Raw genomic sequence first — 12,177 nt, 5'->3', positions numbered from 1 at the left:
GATGAATTTTATGCTGTCTTTTCAGTGGACAAATCTCTCAGGTTGCCAAGGTCCTTGTGCTGGAAACACAAAGATGATGCATTCCCATCATAGGATGCTGAAGCTTGCATACATTCTGATGTATCGTGGCTCAATGAATTGTCACGCTAAAGTGTACTGGAGGGGTTGGAAAGATGACTCCATGGCTAAGAGCTTGTACTGCTCTTGCAGAGGACCTGGGTTCAATTCCCAGCATCTGTATCAGGTAGTTCACAACTATCTATAACTCCAGTGCCAGGGGATCCTCCAGTCTGAACCATATGAACCTGTACTCTCAAGTGTGTGCATGTGTGTAAATAAATAAAATGTTCTAGAACAGCCTGGTGACTGCCTGAAAACTAGTCTGCCATTTACATCAGCTCCCCATAACCATGGGTTCTGTATCTATATCTATAGATTTGGCCATCGTGGATTCAACCAGCTCCCGTTAAATATATGGCAATTTGAATCAGTGATGAACACGTGTTACCTTTTTCCCATCCCACCATTCTGCAAATAACACCTAGTAATGACTCTGGACATCCCACTAGAGGTTCTAAGGAATCTGGAGGTGACAAAGTGGAGAAGGCTCTGTGCAGGTTGTATGCACATATGAGCACCACTTTTTAGGGGGGATTCGAGCATCCTCGGATTTGGATATGCATGGCATCATCCCTGGACCAGATCCCTTAGACTTCAAGCAGATGAGTTTTGTTGGAATGTGTTTTGTGTTCTTGTTTGTAAACAGCTCACTTGCCCACTTCTGGGATCCATTTTCTGGAAGTTAGTAAGTGCCTGTAAACCTCCATATCCCGGCACTAGTCAGCCAGGGGTAGATAGGAAACGTTGAGTTAGAAACGCTGAACACACTAGCACAAGTCACATATTACCAGGCCATCAGCGGTAAAACAGGGATTTCAGGCTCTCCACCATCACCCGGTGCTCGTATCTGCCTGTAGTTTACATGGAGTTGTTTTGCTCTCACTCAGAAGCTCGGCAAATCTTCCGAGAATGGCTCCTCTGCTGCAGTTCTTGCTGGTTTGTGTTTACACAGATGCACACGTTCATGTGTCCTTAGTGACACAAAAGGAATCCCTCAGAGTATTAAAATTTGAAATTTGGGCACTACTTAGGCACAGTATCAAATTAAAAGGCAGTTTGTGTGGGTTCTAATCAACAGGGTGCCATTTAGTTTTATGTGAGGAGAGAGCCATTATTACAGGATGAGGGATATGACCTTGAAGCCTTGCTGAACCTTTTTGTGCCTGCGTGAGTGTCAGGGAGGCAGGAGGGACTCAGACCACCCCGCCTGCAGGAGTCTAGCCCCTCAGGCTGTGCGTTGAGCTTTTTTTCATTGTTGATAGTGCCTGTGCTGAGCTCCAAACTCAGTGGAGTAAGCAGCCTGCTGCAATAGGACTCTATGTTAGTAGGTGTGCAGCGTGCTTCTCCCTTGACTACAAGAAGGGATGAGAGCCTGCACTGCAGTGATGTACACAGTATTGCAAGATAATATCTTAATGAGTTGAAACAATCATAATGGGTTGTGAGGCAAGATTTTTAAGTAGTTCCTTTTCACCGTGGAAACCACTGGGTTATGGTACTTGAAGTCCATGAGTTCTGCAGGCACTCGATATTCAGTAGCAATTATCATTAAGGGTAATTACTAAGTGGAGGGTCCCCCACCTCATTTCACTTCTGTTTTAATGACAATCAGAGGAGTTGTTTCTCTTATCATACAGCTCTTATCAGAATACGTAATTTTAAAATGTAACAAGTATGTGAATTTTATGGTTTAAACAGACTGTTGGAAACAAGCTTGGACAAAGGTGTATGTGGTGACTAGACTTTCTGAGATGTTGTTAAGCGTGGAATGATGACTCTTAAAGGTTTCTTTCACAATGCTGGGTGATGCGGTGTTGTTTCAGATAGGCCGATTCCTTAGAAAGGACTGGAAATATATCCTTTATCCTACTGAAGAACCGTGGCCTGCATCTGCCCCCTTGGCAGTCCTGACCATTCTTCTGACTTAGCTGCCACTGTTCCCATTCTCAAGGGTTTTTTTTTTTTTTTTTTTTTTTTTTTTTTTGTAGGTTCTGGCATGGGGATGTTCTTCTGCACTTTGAGTGGCATGGGGTATCCTGAGCTGTATAGAAATTATAAATATTTCTGTATTTGTTTGTCTTTTCTCAATTAAATTCTAGAGTTCTTGAAGGAGGGGAATGTGCTTGTATCTTTCATGTTTACACTATATACGAAGTACTTTGGATATAAGCAACACCAAGAAAAAAATTTCTTCAATTTTTAGATTGGTCTGTTAGTCCATTTTATTTGTAACTTTGAGAAAAATGTGCCACATATTACCACAGACCTCAGTGTCCTGTCCAGGATGCCTCTATGGAAAAGTCAATAATGTATCTTATCTACCCATGCCTTATCATAATAGGTCAGTCCTGGTCCATAGGGAGGAGCTTTAAGACCTGGAAACTAGATATTTACATGGGAAGACAGGGAATCAGAGAGATGGAGATCCTAGCTATTGGCAAAGGAAGGATGGCCAGGCAGTCCAGAGCACGGGCAGAAGCAGGGAGACTGCCATGCTGCCCGGGCGGGGCATCCCTCAAGGTTGATAGACAACCTGGCTGTGCCTGAGGAGTTGCAGCAATTTTATCCCAGGCCAGTTAGACAGACAGACCAGTTCAGAAAGTTGGCGGAGATCTTGTGGGGATCCGGAGCAAAGTAGATACAGGGGTAGATACAGGGGTAGATACAGGGGTAGGCTAATTCCTTGTACTGGGGCATACAGGGTGAGACGTGGGCAGGTTGTGGAAATGTCCTGCCACTAAACTGCTGAACCCAAATAAGGGCACCAGACTTCAAAACTTAGGGGACCACCACCAGCAAGAGAGGAGGTGGGGGTGGGGGTGGGGAGCCTGCTTTGGAGCTCACACAGCCTGTGTGAAGTGACAGTTTTATGAGGGTCAACACATCTGTTTGACTTATGTGCTAACGCCTGCCACTGCTGCAATGAACTCTGTGGCGTGGAAGATTTGCAGTGTCCAAGTGTGGCACGCTATGCAGTGTCCAGCTCAACAGGTGTCACATGCTTTGCGTGTCTGCTTGACAGGTATGGCATGCTTTACAATAACAGAGGACAGTGAGGACGGAGTCAGCACAGAACACAGGGACCACATTTCAAATCTGCCTGGCAGATAAAAATGTAACCTTGGGCAGGCAGCTTCATTTTCCTTTGGAGGATTCTGGGGAAGGTCCTCAACCTGCAAGAATGAAAATAAAATAAAAAACTGATAGCTCATAAAATAAGTAACTCATGTCATGTTTGAATATAGTTTCATACCATTTTATATTTTTCTTCCTGAGCAACATTTGATTATTTTTACACTATGTACGTGAGAGGGATAGAGTAGGAAAGAGAGTGGTACACACACACACACACACACTGGTAGGAAAGAGAGTGGTACACACACACACACACACACACACACACACACACACACACACACACACACAGGTTGGTGACCCAAAGAAAATTTCAACTGGAAGAGAAGGAGCTGGAAGAAGAGGCACGGCTGTGAGTTGTTTTGGGGGTGTGGAGAATGAAGCTGACGTAGTGGTTGTTAACATTAGGAATGTATTAAATGCGACTGAACTGTTTAATGTAAACAGTTAAAGTACTACTTCTATGTTAAATTGACTTGACTTCAATAAAAGAAAAAAATTCCTCATACTCTGCTTCTGGTTTATCCTGCCTGCATGTCTTTTTGATGGTCTGTTGCCCAATCCTTCTCCATCAAAGGAAAGAAGAAATCACAGGACTTGTCAGTGACAGTGGCTCCAGCTCGTGCATAGCTGGCTTTGTTGCAATAATGCCCTCAGGGCCATGTTTCCTTCCATTGTTGGGTGTCCCTTACACCAGGCTGTCACTGTGGCCTGGGCCAGAAAGATTCCTTCCTACAGGGGTGACAAGGCCCAGAGCAGGAGGAGAATCCTGACCCTAAATTACCCTATCTAGCGCAGCATTGTGACCAGCTAGGATGGTGTGGAGAAGATTTGGCACCACACCTTCTACAGTGAGCTGCGTGTAGCCCCTGAGAAGCACTTAGTGCTTCTGACTGAAGCCCTCCTGAACCCCAAAAGTCACAGAGAGGTGACATAAATAATGATTGGAACCTTCAGTACCCCAGCCATGTATGTGGCCATTTAGGCCATGCTGCTCCTTTATGCATCTGGGCACACCACCGGCATTGTCATGGGCTCTGATGACAGGGCCACACATGCAGCACCCATCTACGAAAGTGATGCCCTTCCCCATGCCATCATGCAGCTGGACCTGGCTGGCCGGGACCTGACAGACTACCTCATGAAGACCCTGATTGATCAGGATGCGGCTTCACCACCACAGTTCACTGGGAAATTGGGGGTGACGTTAAGGAGAAGCTGTGCTATGTGGGCTGGGATTTTGAACAAGAAATGGGTACTGCTGCATCCTCCTTCTCCTTGGAAAAGAGCTATGAGTTTCTGGTGGGCAGGTGATCACCTTCAGCAATGAGCAGTTCTGGTGTCCAGAGGTGCCTAGCCCTCTTTCCCGGCCATGGAGTCCTGTGGTATTCATGAGACCACCTTCAACTCCATCATGAAGTGTAATGTGGCTATCCACAGGGACGTGTGTGTCAACACAGTGCTGTCTGGTGGTACTACCATGTGTCCAGCATTTCTGGCAGGATGTATAAGGAGATCACAGCCCTAGCACCTAGCACAGTGAAGATTAAGATCATTGTTTCTCCTGCAGGAAAGTACTCAGTCTGGACTGGCAGTTCCATCCTGGCTTCGCTGTCCACTTTCCAGCAGATGTGGACAGGGTAGGACAAGTTGGGCCCCTCCATCGTCCACTGCAAATGCTTCTGGATGGACTGAGCAGGTGCCAGCATCCACTCTAGGAGCCGATTCTGACGTGTACACAGTTCATGCTAGCCTCACAAAACTGAAAACAAACTTAAATTTGTCTTGAAGTTTATATCCAATATCAGCACTGGATTGTTGAATTTGTTGCTCATTTTTGACCTTATATTTAAGGTAATTGTTCAGTTGGCATATATCTAATATCCAGTAGTCCTTAGCCAAAGAGGCTCCGTCACTGTGGAAGAGAAATCCTTAGCCTGGTGGACCTGTGTGAATACCATGCAATGAATGATCTATGCAGAGTATTAACTGGTAGCTGACTCCAGGATTCCTTGAGGCGGGCAAAGGTTCCCTAAGCCAGTTACCACTTCTATCTTGCTGGTCTAACAGAGTGTGAAAGTCTGAGCCTACGGACCTAGTTCTGGTGTTTTCCCTCCTGAAGCCATGGGTTGTTACTTGCCTTGAGTTGGGAACATTTGCGTTGATACCTGTAAACATATTTATCCTTTTAATTTATGTAAGGTTGTTTTGTATTCATTTCTCTAAGAAATAATCAATTTTGGGTTTTCTACCATTCAGTGAGAACATTAGGCCCCATCCACACACCATTGTGTAAAGAAAAATAAAATTTCTGTAGTAAAAAGCAAACACACACACAAAAAAACCAATTCCCATATAAGGTATGGCAAAAGCAGCCCTAGTTAACATGTGAGTGATGTAGCTGCATTCTAGTGTGTTGGCTAAAGCTTGATTTGCTGAGGGGAGGCAAGGATGATTTGCTCTGAAGGCAGCGTACCAGCTCCACTGTGGCAGGGGTGGGGATGGGGTGGCAGGGAGATAATGTTGATAGTGCTTGTGTATTAGGTGAGGATGAGGATGGGGAGGGGCAGTTAGCCTGGAAGCTGTTGCAGCAGTCCGGTCATGTCTCTTCACTCTAGAGGAAGTTCTAGACACCCCCCACCCCATGAAGTGGATGGGATCTTGGACTTTTCCATATACCCCTACATTTCCTTTTTATGTGCATTTAAATTTTGCCCATAAAAACGACTATGCACAGTTCCAAGAGGAGAGACTCTTCCATTAGAGTGGGAGCTCAAGCTGGCAGGAAGATGGCAGTGAGGGAGAGGGGGTCTGGCCTTCCGTATATTTATGGGCTTCAGCTCAAGTTGACTGTTGACTTTAAGACTCACACTTTCCTAAATAATGACAAAAATATTTACCTTTTACACTCTTAGGCTATATGTAGTGTAGTCTTTCTTAGATAACCTCCACCATACTAAATGAATGGGCCTCCAACATTTTCTCCTCTTCCTCACCTCCTTCCTCCTCCTGTCCCCCAGTGCTAGACTAGGACCCCAGGACCTTACAAATACAAGGCTCTCAGATCTCCTTTAGGATATCTAAGTCATATATCCCATTAGACATAATCTTGAGTTATGGCCAAGGGTGTAGCTCAGTGATAGTGTGTGTTCATGCCACACACAAAGCCCTGAGTTTAATCACCAGTACTAATAAAACAAAAATATGTGTGAGTGAAGTTCTAGATAATTCTTTATAATTGCTCTTATAAAATTATATATAATATTGCTCTGTGTATTGTGTGGATCCTAAAAGAATTTAGAAGAGGTTTTGATTCCACATTCCAGTGACTCATCTTGTACACCCTCCTTGGAAGACTCTTGGTGTAAATTATCACATGGCTTAAATTTCCCCGTTCCCCAGCAGAAATGGAGCCCAGTAAGGAAAAGCTGCCGCTGTGTATATTGTTGTAACGTTCCCCTAGACTATGTGCTGTTGGGATTTTCTGATGTGCGTGTGGAAACAGCTGAACTGCTTCGGAGGCTCTCACGGACTGAGCGGACTTGAGAACTTGGTGATTAATAGGGTAAAACTGTTTCTCTCCAGGTGGAGCCATGGGCTTGGCTCTCCCTCCCCCCTCCCCCCAGGTTAAAAGAACATTAGTCTTCTAACCAGGGATTTTTGCTGTCTTTATAGTGGAACAAATGCCTTTTTTCAGATCTAATCCTGGCGTGATAAATAAAGCTCTCTGCAAGGTGCTCGGGAAAGTTCTAAGTAGTTCCCGAGAGGAGAGGCCTTTGTTGTGGAGGAAGAGGCCTAACCTCAAGGGTTAACCAGCCAGTTAGTGTGTATGTGGGTCAGAGAGAAAAGTTCACACCTGGGTGTTAGTGACCATCAAGCCCTTTCCCGTGGTCCTTTCCGCGATGATATATCCAAACATCCCTGAGCTCAAGCCTCTGGGGTAGATTTATTGGACAAAATGTTCCTTGTCCGCATGATAAAGTTGTGTGTTTGTTTGCTTTGAAACTCAGGTAAGCAGCAGTCAAAAACTCTGTGGTAGCTGTTATTTGAGCAAACATGTTAGCAAGTATAATATTGGCCATGTGTCCAAATATGTGCCTAACACAGCGCCTGGCATATTGTAGATGTTTATTGATTGCTTGTTGGCTGAATGAGTGTCGAGCTGTATAAGACTGATGAGTCTTGTAAGGCACTGCCAAGTTGGTCCTGCAAGTGATGGTTACACAGCTTTTGCTTTGTAGCTGTTCTGTTAAACTGTATATATGGATTTTCTGGTTTTCTCTTTACATGTTGGATTTCAGGATTAAAATGTTTTTAACATTTTAGGGGAGATTGTAATGAAGTAAATCCTATACATGAGCTTGTTTGCTTTAGAGGCTTAAGAGTAATATGTGAAAATTTCCTTTGTCAAATTGCAGCATAAACATCCGAGTGTTTGCTTGTCAACACTTAGAATTTGGTAATTAATTTGTATTTGGAAAACTCAGTCCGGTTTTGAACATTTAGGGAGCAAGGTTTCCAAGTTTTCTCGCTCCCAGCCAAGAACAGCTGCGTGGTACGTTGCTTTTCACATGGCTTCTCTGTGACATCTGTGAAAACAGACGTCAGCAACTGAGCATGCCCGAGTGCATGGCGCGCTGCGGCATTCTGTGAGGTATGGGGTCCAGGGTCTCCACTGGAACAGAACACCATGCTCACTGGCATAAAAAATACTTATTGACTTAAATTTCATTTCTGTTCAGTAATAAATGGTAAGGACCAAAGCCTCCCAATGTTAGCAGAAAGTATATACTACCCTGATCAGTTTTTATTAGGATGTGCTAAGTTCAAGACTCAGAAGAAGATTCCTCATGAATGGCTTTAGTTTGCCCCGGGAGGTACATGTCAGTGATCAGTTACAGTGACTTACCTAGCCCTTGTGTGATGCCATCGCCTGTTAAAAGGAAATGACTTCAGACTCTACACTACTGTGCAGGCACCAAACTCCATTGAAGCAGCTGGGGGTCGGGCGACCCCTGTTCGCTCACCACTTGTGTCTGTTCTCTCACCAGAATTGTCTTGGAATCTTCCAGTTTCATTCCACATCCCTCTCCCAACCCCAGCCCTCTCCTACTTACGATTCCTAGGAAAAGACAAGATCAGGCTTTTAAGAATCAGCTAATTAATTAGAGGTGACTGTAGGGCAGATTCGAAGTTTCTAGACATTCAGATGATTAACTGTAGCAAAGTAGATTTCTCTTACTCTTGTACAGACTGTTTCCGTTTTTACTAACAAAAGCATCAGGAGGGAGGAACCACTGACCTGGCTCCCCAACCCCTGTGCTTCCAATTAGGAACCTATTATCTCATTCCAGATGATTAGGAAAGGATATCCCAAATACTGCTTCATGTAAATATGGTTTTTGCCTGTGTTATATTACTAGGAGTTCTGAACACATCTGGAGCGAAGGCAGCCCAGGGGACATTAAAAGCACACTGTTTGGGTTGGCACAGTGACATTATAGTATATGCCAATTTGTAATGGCTTTTGGAAACAGGCAGTTTTAAACTCTCCCTGAACTATTCCCCTGAGAAATTATTCAATTAAGTACAACTAAAATTAATGTTTAGCCTTTTTTTCCTCCTTAAATAAAATAGGCAGCTATAGAGGGAAATCTGTGGTTCCTGCTGTGTTCCATGCTCCTGTTCCTATTTGACCCTGGAAGTGAGCTCCCAGGAAATCGCTAGGTATCTTGGAATGACTGCTCTTTCTAGAAGATACATAGTTGCTAGACTCTGCTATGACTTTCCTATTATGTAAATGACTCTGTGTAGGAAGCTTTAGACACCTGGGGTTCACCAAAGTTTCTGTCTACACCTGCAGGGAGTGGGGCTCCAATGCAAAACCCCCAACTTGTCCTGTCTTTCTAAATAAGTGATTCTCCAACTTTAATGGGTGTAGGGATCACCTGGGAGCTTATTAAAATGAAGATTCTTGAGTCATTAGATGGAGTCAGGCCTGAGGTTCTGCTTGTCTAACAAGCTCCCAGGGGCTCGGGCTGGCCAAGGACTACCTTTGCAAAAGGGAGGTTCTACGTAGCAGTAGGAGGAGATGTGGGGGTGGGACTTGGACTCAATTTTGATTTCCAATCTGTAGCCTGGCCCTGAGCACATTCAGATGTGTATGCCTCTTGCTTTTCTCTCTAGTGTATGTCCTCACTGGATTCCCAGAATCCTTAGTTCTCCCCACCCCTTTCCCTTTCCCTTTCCCTTTCCCTTTCTCTCTCTCTCTCTCTCTCTCTCTCTCTCTCTCTCTCTCTCTCTCTCTCTTTCTCTCTCTCCTGACTGCTGGAAGATGACACACTTCTCATTGCTCACAGGAGATAATGACATGGGGTTTTGTTACATGCTTTCTCAGGATTCAGGCTTTGTCCTGCCTTGTTTTCTCCGCTCTCTTTTCTAGCTAGGTTAGGAAGAAGAGCCGATTAGCTGATACTCCTTTTTCCGTGTTTCTGAACACACATGCCAGAGCCCTGGTGAGTAAGTGTGACTTAGTGGCTTTCATCCAACATTGACTTCCAGAGTTTGGCTACTTAGCTTGTAAGTCCAGGCTTTGATGGTCATTGTATTCAAGGGTGGTCAGATTAAAACATAATTAAGATACACATTCAGTGAAGCCCCTTGGAAGACTGGCCCATAGCCCTGGCAGTTCTTTATCTGCAGAGAGGGCATTCCACAAGAAAATCTATGACTCTGCCTGCTGACTGGCTGTCCCCTTCCCAATTACGGCAAGCAAATTGATCGTGAAGGAGTTTCTAGATGGATAGAGGCGAAGATGGCCTTACTGTGGCCAACACTATCTACTTCTGATACTCTATCTCAGAGAGTCTGGGACTTGCAGTGTAGCTCAGTGGGAGAACGTTTGCCTAGCAAGCTCTAGTGCTTCATGGCCATGACAGGCCCTGGAAGCAAAGCCAGCCCAGCACTTGCTTTAAGTTTTAGATCCTCACCCCCAATGTTTGTCTTCAAGCTTTTCCTCTTTTAGTCCGTCTTCTGTGTTTTCTGTTTTGTTTTGTTTTGTCTCTCAACAATACTGTTTAAAAATTATGTTCTGGGGACTAGAGAGATGAGACTCAGAAGTTAAAATCATTGCTGCTCCTAGAGGACCCAGGTTCTGTTTCCAGCATCCACGTGGCAGCTCATGACTCTCCGTAAGTTCCAGGGGATCTGACTCGCTCTTCTGACTCTGCGGGCACCGCGTAAGCATGCGGTGCATACGTGTACGCTAGACCCAGCATGCACATAAAGAATGTGATCTGGTTGTGTCACCTGGCTTCCTGTCATTCTTCATGACCTAACCAGTACTTCTGAGACACCATCCTTTTCCTATGAGACTGTAGAACTTACTATTTAATGTTCTTCTTTGGATCTGAACTTGTAAAACTTAATTTTCTTTGTTGTCAAAATAATGCCACTTTGTAGTCTGAACATAAGATTAGGTATTCCAAGAGTGACAGTTCCTTCCTTGCCCCAAAGTCCCACTCCTTGCAACAATTCTCTCAGTTCTTAGTTTTTCAGAGTTCATCATTATTCATTTCTTTTTTATTGTTGTTTTTCTTTTCTTTTTCTTTTTTTGTTTGTTTTGTTTTTTGTTTTTAAGACAAAGTCACACTGTGTAGCCTTGGCTGGCCTGGAGCTGGTTAGACAGACCAGTCTGGCTTCACATTCACAGAGCTCCGCCTGCCTCTGCCTGCCAAGTGTTGGGATCAAAGGCATGCGCCACCATGCCCAGCCTTATTCATATTCTCCAGAACGTGATGCTGTTTCATCGTCTTTCCCATGTTGGGAATGTTTATTTCTTCCTAATGGAGATGTTGCCCTAATTTACAGTAATCCTGCACAATTCCCTCTGTGCCTCATTCCACACACGTTTCCATTAAATCAGTGTTGATGGCATTGTGACTGTGGAAATGCTGTTCGTGGTTGAACCACAATGTGTCCTATGATTAGATCTTTATTTTATTAGTATATGCTTTCCCTCCAAAGCCGGTAATTGCTTCTTGGTTTTGTTTTGCTTAGTTACCTGTGTTGACACATTCACCACCTAGCCCTCTCCTTAAGCTGGGATCATGGGATTCCTGTGCGCTGTTTGTAGTTTACCGATGAATTCCATCACATAATTGGCCTGTCTTTGCTTTCCTGTATCCTTCAACTCTCTGGTTCAATCCTGGACAACTGCCTGGGCTCCTGCTGGGCTCTCCTGACTTCCTGTTCCGTCCCACGGGAACTTCAGTGCCCTTTGACTCTGCATATTCCCCATCTGCCCAGTCTTTCCTCTTTCTTGCCATTGCTGTTCTGGTAGAACACACTCTCTGAGAGCATCTGAAGGACAGCTTTGTGAACTGAACATCTTAAGACTATGTGTGTTTGAACATCACTGTCCTTTCCCTGCAGGCTGGAAGGTTTGGGAGTTGGTTGTCTGGTTTGAATTGTGAAGGCTTCTCTGTAGAGCTCCCTGGTCAGTTCCCCACCGCATGGGAGCTGGTTTTCGGCCTTCTCTCTGACAGCTTTGAAAACTTCTCTCCTTTAGTACTCAGAAATTCAGTGTTCAGGTGCCTCATTTTTGAATGTAAACATTTGGCCATAAATAAACAGTCTGAAAAAAATTACTAAAACTAAAACCTAGGGTAGTATGAAGAGAAGAAAGTTGGAGGGAAGACAGCCACCACAGGAGCACACACACACACGCACACACACACATGCACACATATACACATATACATACATACACACATGCTCGCTTCTTTTTCTCTCTTAGATTATACTCATACTGAAATGGAGAAGAAGAGAAAGAATTTATCCAAATGTTGATCACTCTCTCCCCCCTTCCCTCACTCTCCCTCTTCCTCTTCCTCTCTCTCTCTCTCTCTCTCTCTCTCTCTC

General features: G+C 44.5%; 1 protein-coding gene and 1 pseudogene across 1 annotated transcript in view; both read left to right on the top strand.

Moving 5' to 3' along the window:
• LOC101995532 overlaps window positions 1–4,950 on the top strand; it is a 41,885-nt pseudogene extending 36,935 nt beyond the window's left edge.
• Window positions 1–12,177, top strand: part of Stx8 (syntaxin 8) — a 245,969-nt gene that overhangs the window by 116,447 nt on the left and 117,345 nt on the right. The window lies entirely within an intron of this gene.

The sequence above is a fragment of the Microtus ochrogaster genome, chromosome 7 (assembly GCF_000317375.1).
Source record: "Microtus ochrogaster isolate Prairie Vole_2 chromosome 7, MicOch1.0, whole genome shotgun sequence".
NCBI classification, from domain to species: Eukaryota; Metazoa; Chordata; class Mammalia; order Rodentia; family Cricetidae; genus Microtus; species Microtus ochrogaster.
The sequence above is the reverse complement of the archived record's forward strand: the minus strand, read 5'-3'. Positions and strand labels throughout refer to the sequence as shown.